Source organism: Polypterus senegalus, chromosome 3 (assembly GCF_016835505.1).
Source record: "Polypterus senegalus isolate Bchr_013 chromosome 3, ASM1683550v1, whole genome shotgun sequence".
Classification (NCBI taxonomy): Eukaryota; Metazoa; Chordata; class Cladistia; order Polypteriformes; family Polypteridae; genus Polypterus; species Polypterus senegalus.
Window position 1 is genome coordinate 75,441,269 of NC_053156.1, and position 14,928 is coordinate 75,456,196.

General features: G+C 42.7%; 1 pseudogene; it reads left to right on the forward strand.

Moving 5' to 3' along the window:
- Positions 1-7,535: 7,535 nt before the first annotated feature.
- Positions 7,536-8,566, forward strand: LOC120526550 (annotated as a pseudogene).
- Positions 8,567-14,928: the final 6,362 nt, after the last annotated feature.

A 14,928-nucleotide genomic window follows, 5' to 3' on the forward strand; every position in this document is an offset into this window, starting at 1 on the left:
AATGTAGAATAATTGATGGGCTATATCATGATGCATCGTGATGCATCAAAATATTGAATCGAATTGTTGACATGATAGTTGCAGGTCCTTATGCAACTCATAAGCAAGTGACATTGCAAAAGGTGGCACATCACAAACATTAACACTGCTTTTGCAAATCCATTATCAAATGTCTTATAACACAGACATACTGTATGCATTGCGTGGTGCACTGCAGATGTTAGAGCTGAGATTTCAAACCGTCTTAGGTGGGTAGCACAGTAAAACAGGAAAACAACCAGTATCCATCAGGCATTATGAATGGCCAGTGCAACATACTAAACCATCTGGTGCCTGTCTGTGCCTGGGCATAACATTGTAAAACTGTATGGCATCTGTCCATAATTAGGAGTAACACATCTGTATTCTCATGTATCAATGATGCTCATGTTGTCTGACTTTCACAAGAATATCTTTTAAAAAAGCAGAGACAGCAAGAAGCAGAAAGAAAGAGGGGCTAGAGACAGACTCCATATACTGTGGAACCTCGGTTTACGAGGAACTTGGTTCACGAGTGTTTTGCAAGACGAGCAAAATTTTTTAATAAATTTTGACTTGAGAAACAAGCGATGTCTTGCAATACGAGCAGTATGGATACACTGATGAACGTCATGTGGTCACAACTAAGCTGATGGTGGTTCTCTCTCTCTCTCCTTATCTCTCTCGCTCGCGCGCATCTCTCTCTCCTTATCTCGCTCGCACGCGCGTCTCTCTCTCTTCTTTGTTGAGGTGCAATCGTCTCCTATTCTCCGTCTGAATCTGTGTGCCTCTCTCATATAGTAAACATCCGTAGGATCGTATACTGTTTACTACAGCATTGTGATTGTGTGTGTGTGTGTGTGCTGTGAAGTGCGAGTTCCCATCTTGCGCCCCAAAACACGAAGCTGAATCTCATTACTTTAACAACACCAGCTTTATTCAGCTTGAAACAGCAACAGCGCTGTTATTTATTGTAGAGGGATCTTTATAATGTTCCTTGTATCACCCATCGACGGCAGGTGCTTATAGCATGTCTGCGATCTTTTTGGATGCGCTTATACGGCGAACTGCTACAGCGCTGGGGGACTGCGATTGCTTTGGGACACTCTTCCGCGTGTCGTCCCGTTGGGTGGAATACCACATGAGTTTAGAAACTCATTCACACCAGCCATGATTCTTTTTAAAGGTAAAGTGCAGGTTAATTTGTTTTATGTATTTTTACTTTATATTTTGTATTAATCATTTTTATATGAATAGTGTTGGGTTGTGGAACGAATCATCTGAGTTTCCATTATTTCTTATGGGGAAATTCGCTTTGATATACGAGTGCTTTGGATTGCGAGCACATTTCCAGAATGAATTATGCTCGCAAACCAAGGTTTCACTGTATATTCAAAAAATTAATTTACATTTATGGGTGCCAGAATCGTGTCTCCACCAGGTTTTTACCCATATTGTTTTAAGATTGATGGTGCAATTTACCATCATGCTGATGCATTACTTCCAACTGTGAGAAACAAGACATTCTACATTGTACTCAAAGAAATCTTTAGTTATTAGTATACTGTATATACATCACAACTCTGTTTTTCTATATATATCACTTTTATGTAAGCCTGTATTGAATTGTTTTTGCTATTTATTCATTATTATTCTTAACTTATTTAAGTTTTTTTTTTTCTTTGTCACACACGTGCGCATGGGAGGCAGCTAAAGGGCTTGAGTGAAGGCAGTTCGAGGCATGCGGGTGTGGCAGAGTGCACTGACTCTTTTCTCCCTTGCCTGTAGACCATCCCCGGGGGATTTCACCTGGATCACCTGACATCACTTCCGGGACTGAGCCAATGGAAGTCGGCCACACCAGCTCCAGTCCCTCTGATGTCACCTCCGGCTACGAGCCAATGGTGGAAGACCACGTGCCGGATCCATACGACCTCACTTCCTGTCTCCCCCTTTAAAACCTGCCCCTTTTCCTTTGTTTCTTTAGTCTTGTTTTGGACTCGGTTGTGTGCACTTCAGTGCTCTGTATTTCTAAAGAAAACGACTTTTGCAGCCAGGATACCACAATATACGGGTGGCTGCCCCAACTCTTTATCTGTCAATGTCTCGTTCTTGTGACAGTGGCGCTGCGAGCAGGATGGAGAAGTCCCGGAGGAGAAGGGGACAGGACCTGCAATATACCCAGGTGGGAGCGCATCGGGCCGAGTATTCAGGCGGGAGGGTGCCCGTGGTTGGCGTGACCGGTGCGGGCTCCGCCCCGCACTCATAACTAGCCATCTGGAGTGGCCAGGGAGTGTGCGGGTGGGGCTCACAGAATTGGGCTGCCCTGGAGGGGGAGGCAAAAGGGACTCAGTATGCTCTCTTGGGGGAGAGTGCCTGCCTCCCTGCGAAACCAAAGCCCCATTTACCACCTAGGGGTGCCCCAGACTGGCAGGTGAATAAAATAAAAATGGAGGTTGGACCCTGACGGCCAACCAACAAACAAGCCTGGTCCTTATGGGCAATGGTAGGGCATTGGCTACGCCATTTGAAAACACGCCCTACCAAATAATAGAGCAGGTAGCTTGCTATCTGCTCCTGGAAGCGCTTCCCCGTGGCTTCACCCAGCCGGTTTGGGGCGAGCGGTTCAAGAACATGCTGAGCTCATAGAGCTTATGGAGACGCAGAGGGCGGCCTCACACTCTGGGGAGCAGAACCGTCCTCATGTCAAACTCAGCCGGGTATGTTCCAAGACCTAGCCCCACCCTGTACAATCCGGAGCCGTATTGGCGTCCGGCGCGGCTGGCGCAAACCGCTTGGAGGCAAGGAGGAATGCAGGTGGAGGGTGAGGAGGGTTGGTGTGCTCTGGCTAATCCGTTGGCGGTCCCACATACTGGCGTGGTGATCGCCAACGGACACAAGACCACAGGTTTGTTCGACTCCGCAGCAACATTTCATTGTTGCCGCCGCTTTGTGCAACCGCAACAGTGGCTAAATTTAAGACCGGTATAACCTGTGTCCACGGAGACATCCGCTGGTACAGGTCCGCCGCTGTGTCATCAGTTACGGAGGGTCAGTTCAGAAGCTCACCGTAGCGTCCTACCTGATCCTCCACACCCGGTGATACTAGGGCGGACTGGTCTAAAATCAAAAGCGGTGAGACACATACCACTCCCGGGTTAATTTGGGCCTCGTTATGGACGGAGATAACCCGTCTCAAGCTGCCTCCACGCCGTGTAATCAGCCGGCAGAGAGAGACGAAGCAGTCGCCCTGACTGCCGTGGCAACTCCGGCCGCCGCTGGCTAACACGCCATCCACCAACGCGCGCGGAGCGGGAGGAAACCACGCCCATTGAGGTCGACGCTGACCCTCTCTCCGTGTTGCGGTTCCAATTTAAAGAAACGCCGGCTTCTTTTAGAGGGAGCAATGGAATGATGACTCCCTGAAGTTTGTAAAAAATGCAGTGGTCCTTGTCAATGGCCAGCGCACTAATCAGTCGATGCCACAGGGCCCCTACTTTGTGCTAGATAATGACCTCCTTTACCGTGTAGCAATGCATGACGGGCAGGAGACGAGGCTGCTGCTAGTGCCCGCACCTTCGGCGGCAGGTCTGTGAGCTAGCACACGCCCACCTCCTAGGTGGCCACCTGGGCACCGAAAAACTCTGGAGCGGATCAAGCTCCGTTTCTACTGGCCAGGAATTAATGAGGAGGTTCGCCGCTTTTGGCGCTTCCTGCCCGGAGTGTCAACTGCGACAAATTCCTAGGAGGGACCGTGCTCCTCTCATTCCTATTCCACTGATTGACGTTCCCTTCCACAGAATCGGGGACGACCTGGCGGGACCCTGGAGCCCTCAGCCCGAGGACACAAGTACATTTTAGTCCTCGTGGATTACGCTACACGATACCCCGAAGCTGTTCCGTTGCGCTCAGCTACCTCTAAAGCCATCGCACGGGAATTACTAGGGGTATTCGCGTGGGGATCCCCAAAGAAGTCTTGACAGACCAGGGGACCCCTTCACCTCGGAAACGTTCAAGGAGACTGCCAGATTACTGAAAATAAAGCATTTAAAGACCTCGTGTATCATCCTCAAACCGACGGATTAGTAGAGAGGTTTAATCAAACTCTCAAGCAAATGCTGCGTAAGGTGGTCAGCGAGGATGGAAGGAACTGGGATCAGCTCCTCCCCCTCGTCCTTTTGCCTATCGGAAGTCCCACAAGCCTCCACGGGTTCTCCCCTTTGAACTACTATACGGGCGACAACCTCGGGCATATTAGATATTTTGAAAGAAGGCTGGGAAGAAGAGGCTCTTCCCTCCACAAACATACTGGATATATCGCGCAGTTACGCGATAGATTTGGAAAAATTACGCCTGTCCTTAAAAGTCACATGGAGGAGGCTCAAGCAGCACAGGCCGGTACTACAACCGCGCACGCCTCTTCGGGAGTTCCGCCCGGAGATCGGGTCATGGTCCTAGTGCCTACCTCCCACTCTAAATTGCTTGCCCACTGGCAGGGCCCCTACGAAGTTAAGGAGAGGAAGGGACTGGTCGACTATTTGGTGAGTCAACCCAATCGCCGGCCAAAGGAGCGGTTTATCATGTGAACCTGCTGAAACCGTGGAAGGACAGGGACCCCGATCCCTCCTCCGCCAGCCCGCCACTCTTCGCCACACACACGACCTTAACTTCGCACGGACTTAAGTCCCAGACAGCGGCAGGAGCTGGAAACAGTTATCCGGACCGCTCGGGAGGTAGTCAGTGAGAACCCGGAAGGACCTCTCTGATTGAGCACAACATCGTGACAGAGCCCGGGGTTGTTGTCCGAGAACGCCCGTATCGTCTTCCCGAGGCAAAAAAGGCTGAAGTGGAGCTTGAGATCAAGCGCATGCTGGAGCTAGGTGTGATTGAGGAAAGTTATAGTCCCTGGTCCAGCCCCATTGTGCTCGGCGGTAAGCCTGACGGAAGTTGGAGGTTCTGCAATGACTTCCGTCGGCTTAATCAAGTCTCCCAATTTGATGCTTATCCAATGCCACGCGTGGACGACCTCCTCGAGAGGCTTGGACAGGCTCAATACCTGACCACACTTGACATGACGAAAGGGTACTGGCAGGTTCCTTTAACGGACTCCGCAAAGGAAAAACGCGTTTAGTACCCCTAGCGGACACTGGCAGTATCGTGTCCTTCCATTTGGGTTACACGGGCTCCAGCAACCTTTCAGCGCCTGGTGGACAAAGTGCTTCGCCTCATAACTCATACAGTGCTGCCTACCTGGATGACGTGGTCATCTATTCCAGCACATGGAAGGAACACCTACAGCATGTCCAAGCGGTATTACGGACACTTGGTGAGGCGGGCTCGGATTAATCCCAAGAAATGCTTCTTGGATTAAGCGAGCCAAATATTTAGGCTACCTGGTGGGTCGGGTACCGTAAGGCCACAGTGCTCCAAAATTGATGCCATTCTGAAATGGCCCGTCCATGAACCAAGCGGCAAGTCCAAGCCTTTCGGTTAGCGGGTACTACCGCCGGTTTGTACCCGGTTTTCGGAGAGCGGCGCCTTGACTGATTTAACAAAGAAGAGGGCCCGAACATTGTGGTATGGACTGAAAAACAGCGCTGCATTTGGTGACTTAAAGCAGGCCCTTACGTCCACACCTGTTTTGATGGCACCTAACTTTTCTTTGCCTTTCATCCTCCAGACGGACGCTTCGGACACAGGCCTGGGCGCGTGCTGAGCCAAAGCGTCGATGGTGTGGAGCACCCCATCATGTTCCTGAGCCGGAAACTGTTGGACCGGGAGACCAGGTATGCTGCGGTGGAGAGGGAGGCTCTGGCGATTAAATGGGCGATTACTCAGCTGAGGTACTACCTGTTGGGCCGGGAATTCACCCTTGTCACGGACCATGCACCCCTACAGTGGATGGCCCTCCACAAGGAGTCGAATCCGCGGGTCACCCGGTGGTTTCTTGACCTGCAGCCGTACAAGTTTTCGCTCGTTCATCGTCCGGGCGCTCCACGCCAACGCTGATGCTCTTTCGGGTTCACGACCTCTCGGTTAGGTCGCCCGACCCGTCGGGTCTGGGCTAAGGGGGCCTTGTCACACACGCGCATGGGAGGCAGCTAAAGGGCTTGAGTGAAGGCAGTTCGAGGCATGCCGGGTGTGGCAGAGTGCACTGACTCTTTTTCTCCCTTGCCTGTAGACCATCCCCGGGGGATTTCACCTGGATCACCTGACATCACTTCCGGGACTGAGCCAATGGAAGTCGGCCACACCAGCTCCAGTCCCTCTGATGTCACCTCCGGCTACGAGCCAATGGTGGAAGACCACGTGCCGGATCCATACGACCTCACTTCCTGTCTCCCCCTTTAAAACCTGCCCCTTTTCCTTTGTTTCTTTAGTCTTGTTTTGGACTCGGTTGTGTGCACTTCAGTGCTCTGTATTGTGCTGAAAGAAAACGACTTTTGCAGCCAGGATACCACAATATACGGGTGGCTGCCCCAACTCTTTATCTGTCAATGTCTCGTTCTTGTGACATCTTGTAAATTCTCTTTTGACCATCCTGTAAAAATATGATTGTCCTTCACCTCAGGCTGTTATACCAAAGTACAAGAATGTGATGATTTGTTGTAAAATTATTTTTTTTTCAATAATGACCTGCTTTGAAGCAGTTTCATTTGATATTGTATTGTATTTCATGATTTTTCTGCCAGTAAAGTATTAGCAGCAGCCTTTAGCCCAGCATCTATCTATCTATCTATCTATCTATCTATCTATCTATCTATCTATCTATCTATCTATCTATCTATCTATCTATCTATCTATCTATCTATCTATCTATTTATGTTAAATTTCTTCAATATGACGTGATCTAATGTGTGACCTTGGTTGTGCAATATGCTGAGTAAGACCAAAAGAAACATCCTCAAGAATTCTTTTGGTTTAGAGCTGTAATTCTTCCCTAAATAAAAATGAACATTTCCAGTTATAATAATCATGTCATATTAACGAGAACTGAAAATTCATAAAGAAAGAATTTAGAAGAAAAACTGAAGTCTAACACAAGGACAATCAAATTACCTTTTAATGGTTAGTTTAACATTCAAGTTAAGTAACATTATGAGGACTAAATTCTTTACAACTAAACATACTAGGTGTGCTATTTTATTTATTTATTTACATTTTATCAATTAGTATATTTTTATGCAGCTCAAAATGTTAAAATAATGAATAACCAAAAAGAAAATTCTAAAGAGTGTCCATGTTTCCTTATTGCAAATAAACACTTTCTTAATATAAAATGATGAGTAAATATTTGCTGTGAATGAGCATAAACACCATCTGTTTCGTACACAGAATGCTACAGGGAATATTTCATGCCTAACACTGAATTCTGAGCAGATGATGAAACTTGAGATAAAGATTTCAGCAGAGAGAGTCTGGAGTTGTTCTTATAATGTACAGTTAATCTTCAGTATAATAGGAAACATAACTAATGCACAGTCCATTAATAGTTGGTGCCAAAAAGAGTGAGGACTATGAATTTTACGGAGGTGCAGAATGATGAACCACTACAGTACTGCTTTCAGTCAGAAAACATTTCATGTCCAAAGGAAGTTCGAACCAAAGTGGCCTATGCTGCTCAATATTGCTTCTTTTCAACTGCAATTCTTGTAACTGTAGGTGGTAATTTAGTTGTAATTATTTCCATCTCTCATTTTAAACAGCTTCGCACACCAACTAACCTTCTTGTACTTTCACTGGCAGTGGCAGATTTATTTTTGGGACTGTTTTCAATGCCACTTGTAATGGTTCGATCAGTAGAAACATGCTGGTATTTTGGAAGCACTGTATGTATCATGTATTCATTTGTGGATGTAGTTTTATGCGCAGTTTCTGTTTTTCATTTAGTTTTCATCGCCATTGATCGCTATCTCGCAGTTTGTGATCCTATGCGCTACCCCAGTAAAATTACACTTTCTACTGTTTGGATGTTTATTGCCATAGGCTGGGTAATCCCAATTCTGTATTCAAGTGGACTTCTATATTTCAGGGGAAATTCCGATGGAATTGAGGTATATAATCTGTGTCCTGGTGACTGCATGATACTGCTAAATGCACTTTGGGGCTTACTGGATACTCTCTTCACATTTTTCTCCCATTTTCTATAATGATAAGCTTGTATTCTAAAATCTTTATTGTTGCAAGGCAACATGCAAAAGCAATACACCGTGTAGTGCATCAAAAGCTTGCAGGTGAAAGGAAAAGAAATGCGGAAAATAAAAGAAAAGACAACAAAGCTACCAAGACTCTAGGCATTGTGGTAAGTGTTTTCATATTATGCTGGTCACCATATTGTTTTAATAATCTTTTTACTTCAGTTTCTGATGTTTCTTCATCTCCCTTAGTGGTTCATATTTTTGGCTGGTTGGCTTACTTTAATTCTGCATTTAATCCTATTATTTATGGACTATTTTATCCATGGTTTCGAAAAGCACTGAAGCTTATTTTGACATTTCAAATACTACAGCGTGATTCCTCACTTATAAATCTCTTCCCAGAAAAATAAAAGATAATAATATAGAAATTAATAAATAATAAAAAAAATAAGGATTTAATTACTTTTTTATAAAGTACATTTTAGCAGAGATATTAATAAAATACACATATACCCAGTATACAGTATACTTCGTTAAAGCACAAGACCTTTGAATACATAAAAATCAGAATGACATGTAGATTAAATGCTAAAAGTGACCACACAGTATAACGTGATAAACAACAGAGACGTCAGGCTGAATATAAAAGACATTCAGACATATATACACAAATTCAAGATAATGCCTAGAGAAAGAGATCCAGGCAGTAGTGGCAAAATTTAAGAAATTATTTTCTCCAAAGCTTCTACAGCAGGTCTTTGGAATCATAAAAAGGTAGGCAAATGAAGATCTCAGATGTATGAAGGATCATTCTGCAGTACAAACCACGATGACACAATGCTTGAATTTTTAGATTTAACATATTTGCAGTACAGAAGCAGGGCTCTGAAAATTATTTGATATTATAAAAAAGAAACAGTGTAGTGGAGTTAGTTGGGGGTGATTTATGCATTACATTTGGACCAAACTGGAATATGACTAAAAAGTAATTTAAGAAACAAAGATGGTCAAACTCTTTCAAAGGAAAAACAAAATCACTAAAACAAAGATATTAAATGAAGGTTAAGAGCATATAATATAAATATAATGCTAAAATACTTTAATATCATACATGATGACAGTTCAGCTCCACAGAATTCTATATGTGTTATAAAATTTAATTGATTAAAGTTAAAGTGGAACTATATATGCAGTAGAGTGCCCACTTTTCGTGTGTTACACATGATGCTCTTGGGATAACGTCAAGGATGTATTGTTGACTTATTTCATTTTGTTCAGACCATTGCTTATGTATCTGACTATTCACCTGAAAGAACTGAACTGAGCTTTGCCAGTTGTTTCAATCAAACTGTCTGTTAGGACACTATATCAGTCCTACATGAACATAAGAGACAGCCTCTCACCTTCTCAAAACACTGAAATGCTTTCTAAAGGAAATTAAAGATACTAATGCAGTAGGTTTGAGTAAAGTGGTCTTTGATGAAACCTACTGTGAATATCAAAATATAAATTACATTGCTTTACATTTAAGCATAACATGAGAGTGTTGCTGTGTTGGGCTGGCACCCTGCCCGGGGTTTGTTTCCTGCCTTGTGCCCTGTGTTGGCTGGGATTGGCCCCAGCAGACCCCTGTGACCCTGTAGTTAGGATATACTGGGTTGGATAATGGACGGATGAGAGTGTTGTAAAAGCATGGAAGCTTTCTATTTTGTTAATTTTTAATTCTTTTTAATATATATTAATATAAAGCAAAGGATTGTACCCTCCCACAATTTTAATTTATGTTTTACCTTTATTTAGTAGTATAGATTTTTTTAATTCTAATATCAAATGAAAAAAATGTGCTAGTGCTTAGCTATAGTATATTTTTGTTTATTCCTTTTCTGTGTCATTAATGTGCTTGTAATTAATATCTTAATGCTGTAAATGCTGTACACTTTAAAACATAAATACTTGTTTTAAGAGTCTTTTCCAAATAAATAATCACATAAAATTACTTACTTCAAACAAAAATAAGTTTGTGATATAAATTCTGATACCATTACCCTATTCAATGTGAAATTAGACAAGAATATTTATTGCATATTTCTGATTATCAAAAAACATCACTTTTTTATCATGTGACCACAAGTTTAAGTAAACAAAGTATTAGTGTATGATATTTAAAAATCAAGCATATTACATTAATGAAGAGAACAAATATTTAGTAACTTTTGGACTCTGTCACAGTGACATTACTTTCTGAAGTGTTAAAACAAATTATGTTGTTGCATTAAGTGAGCATAATTAAATGTTCAAGTGCATGAGACCATTGTGTGTGACCTAAAAATGCGGTATATTACAAGTATTTTTAAAGTTAAATAATACATATTGTATTTAATTTTAAATGGATAAAGTTGTCATTTTTGTGTATCAATCTATACTCAACCCATAATGACACACTAAAAAGAGAAAGGCTTGAAAATTTATTAAAAATCAAAAATTGAAATCCTTTCTGTTTTCTTACATTTCTGTAAGTATTCAGACATTTTTCTGTGGCACTTCAAATAATGGTCAGGCTCATCCTGTTTTCTTTAATTATTCTTGAGGTGTGTGTAGAACTTGATTGGAGTCCACCTGTGGCAAACTGGATTAATTCCACATTATATAGAAAGTTACACATCTGCGTATATAAGGTCTCAGAATTCACACTGAATGCCACAACATAAACCAACCCATGAAGTCCAACAAACTCTCTGTGGACCTCTGTGATCAAATTGTGGTGAGGCACAGATCAGAACAACGATATAAAACCATTCCTAAAACTTTCAATGTTCCCAGAAGCACAGTGGCCTCAATAACTGTAAAAATGGAAGAAGTTTGGAATCTTCAGGATTCCTCCCAGAGTTGGACATCTGGTCAGATTGAGTAACTGGGCAAAAAGGGCCTTGGTCAAGAAGGTGACCAGGAGCCCAATATTCACTATTAACATAGCTTTAGATGTCCTCTGCTAAGGTGTGAGAATTTGTCAGAAAGGTGACCATCTTAGCAACACTTCATCAAGCAGGTTTTCATGGTAAAGTGGTTAACTCCGGCTTGAAGTTTGGCAAACAGCATGTCTTTGAGAGCATAAGAAAAAAGGTCTTGATGACCCAAAGTATACATCCGATACAACACTAGAGTGACATCTGGGAATATCTCAGCTCTTTAGTGGCCTGTCAAAGCCCAAACTTAAACCTGATAGAACATTTGAGAAGAGACCTGAAGGTGGCAGGTTACAGATGCTTCGCATCCAGTATTAATGAAAGGATCTTATAGGAAGAATGGGATAAACTGCCCAATTCAAAGATAAAAATAAATCTACCACATAATAAAGTGTACAGAGTGTAAGATGGTCTGAATGCACTATAAATAGATAAAATAAAATTGAAACCATTGTTACCTGCTTATTGTGTTTCAATATAATATTTGTACAGCTAAAAAGCACAATTCATTTATAATGTATTGGTCTGAAGGTGTAAAACATTCGATCAGGATATTTCATAACTTTCTATCAGTAAGAAAAAGCTGCATCTTGACTAGCAATACTGCAGCATCAAACTCACAATAAGAGAATAATGTTGAGTGCCCCTGTAACCAATAGTTCAGAAGCATAGCACTAGTAAACTACAGAATATCAAGACAGCTTTGGAGAGTCTGCCATTTTTCCAGTGAACAGTGAAAAAAATTAAGCCATTTTTAAGGTCAATGTGAGTAAAAAAAAAAAAAAAACTAGGAAAAGTTTTGAATGCCCCCCATACTCCATTCACCATATTTCAAAGTAATGAGGTTTACACAAATGTACTCATATCAATCTTTCTTGCATCATTCATGGCTGTAGGCCTTTCTCTGCAGATGGCACAAAATCACAATATGCTAAATAATGAAAAAAGTAGGACACTGATGGCAATTCCTGATAGCTCCACAAATAACATTTCTTTGTTAATTTAGAGAATGGTACCAAATTGTTAAAGAGTGCCAATATTTTCTGGTGGGGAAACAGCTTTGCATGCAAACTGAAAAGAAAAAAAGTACAGTAGACCCCATGTGAAGTCGCGATTCATGGTTCGCGGACTCAGTCATTCGCGGATTTTTCCTTAGAACTTAACTATTAATTGTGAAAGAACAAATATCCTCCACAATTTTTTATGGCTTATTTCAAGGCAATACTGTGCTGTAGAGAGAACAGGAAGCAACCGCTGAGGGAAACACGGTTTGGGATGGTGAAAGTAGCCAATCCAAGAGCGTTATTCATTTCTCCTTGCTGCTGATTGACTATTGCCATGTGACGTGTCTCCAGGTGATTGGGTTTACCACCGCTGTAGGGGAACACGGTTTGGGATGGTGAAGGTAGCCAATCCGAGAATGTTATTCATTTCTCCTTGCTGCTGATTGAGTGTTGCCATGTGACGCGTCTCCAGGTGATTGGGTTTACCACCGCTTAGGGAAACATGGTTTGGGATGGTGAAAGTAAGCAATCCGAGAGCGTTATTCATTTCTCCTTGCTGCTGATTGAGTGTTGGCCTGACATGTGTCTCCAGCTGAGTGTCCTTGTGTTCTCCATTTTGTTCATTGTTTTCATTTTGTTTTTCTTAAACGCACAAGATGTCCCCGAAAAGCCCTGTGCCTTCTAAGGCTTCTGGTTCTGAACCTAAGTGCCAGAAGCAGTTTAAAACACTCCAGGAGAAGGTTGAACTACTGGATTTGCTCCAAGAACTAAAAAGTTATGCTGCAGTAGCGCGCCACTATGGCATTAATGGAAGCACTGTACGCTACATAAATAAGAATGAGGCAGCGATCCGGAGTGCCGTATCTGTAAGTTTCTGTGATAGTGCCAAAAAGGTTACAACCGTAAAGAATAAAAATATCGTCACGATGGCATCTTCCTTGGTATTGTGGATCACTGACTGCAGGAAGAAAAACAACCCCTTGGACGGTAACATCATCTGTGAGAAAGCACAGAAATTTTACCAGCAGTTCGCTACAGGAGACAATGTAGAAGATACCAAAGAACCGCAACCAGGGCCATCAACAGCACCGGAGCCTGAAGATTTTCAAGCCAGTAAGGGATGGTTTGATCATTTTTAGAAGCAATTGAATATTAAAAACATCTCTCTAGATGGAGAGGAAGCAACTGCTAACAAAGAAGTCACGGAGAAGTTCCCCAAGACATTTAGGTACATCATAGAGGAGAAGGGATACAAACCCGAACAAGATTTTAACATGGATGAGACTGGCTTGTTCTGGAAGAAGATGCCGTCCAGAACTTACATCATGAAGGATGAAGCCAAAGCTCCAGGGTTTAAAGCACAAAAGGACAGAGTGACACTTATTATGTGTGGCAATGCTGCTGGTTACATGATGAAACCTGGCCTTATCTACAAATCAGTGAACTCTAGGGCCCTTAAAAACAAAAATAAAAACCTGCTGCCTGTCTTCTGGATGCACAACCCTAAAGCCTGGATTACCGATGTCCTTGCTTTAAACTGGTTTCACCAGTGCTTCATCCCTCAAGCCAAGGAATACTTCCACGACTTAGGCATGGACTTCAAGGTGTTGCTTATTATGGATAAAGCTGGTGGCCACCCTTTGGATTTGTATTACGAGGGAGTTCTTCCCTGCCCACACCACCTCCCTCATCCAACCTAGATCAAGACATAAACCGTGCCTTCAAGGCTTTTTATACCCGGATTTCTCTCCAATATCTTGTGGATGCGATGGACGCGGATGAGAATTTTACATTGAAGGGTTACTGGCATAACTTTACAATCGCGACGTGCCTGTCAGTCATCCAAGCTGCTCTTAAGGAGATGGAAAAGGAAACCCTCAATGCCTGCTGGAAGAAGCTGGGGCCAGAGTGTGTCCATGACAACAAGGGTTTATCACCAGAAAATATTCAGCACGACGCTGTCGACAAGGCCCGTGGAACTGGCAAAGATACTGGGTGTCGAAGGTTTTGACGGCATCACTCAAGATGAGGTGAACAACCGCATCGATGACCACTGATGGACGAGGATTTGTTGAAGTTAACAAAGTCTGCCGGCGAAGAGGAGGAGGAAGAGACAGATCCAGTGAAGAAACAACGACAGCCACTTCCCATCACAATGTTCCTGAAACCTATAAAGAAAAGCTGGCACGAAACCCCATCTGAAAAAGACCCGTCCAAAGATACGACTCCTCCTGAAGTGCCTGAAGAAGGGGCACCACCCGAGGAGTTTTAAATTCTCTGCATCGTACTACACAGCTACTTCATCTTTATCATCAATATCATTCATCATTGGTGAGTACCCGTACATTTTACTGTATTTTAATTAAATGAAATCATGATGTATTTACTCTGCTTATAACAAAGAAAATGATGCTTGCATGAATTACAGTACGTATAGCGGTAACATTGTTATTTTACATTCTAGCACCGCGGGAGACATAGCAGTGCAGTACTGTATAGTATACGGGTTTACCTTTACATTCTGTTTTTGGGTAATGTAATAAAGTAATTTTTTAGGTAATGTATTAATGTGTTAAGCTGAGTTTGCAACAGATTAAACTGCTTTGGGGGCATACTGTATTTAGGGTTTGAAATATAAAAATAGGCATTTAAAAGGTATTTTTTAACCACATCCAAAAGTCGCATTTTTCACAATTCACAGGTGCTCTGGGAACATAACCCCCGCGAATTTTGGGGGTGTACTGTATTCTTAAGTAGATGAAATACATAAATGTAACCCAGCAATATTTATCCATCAATTAATTT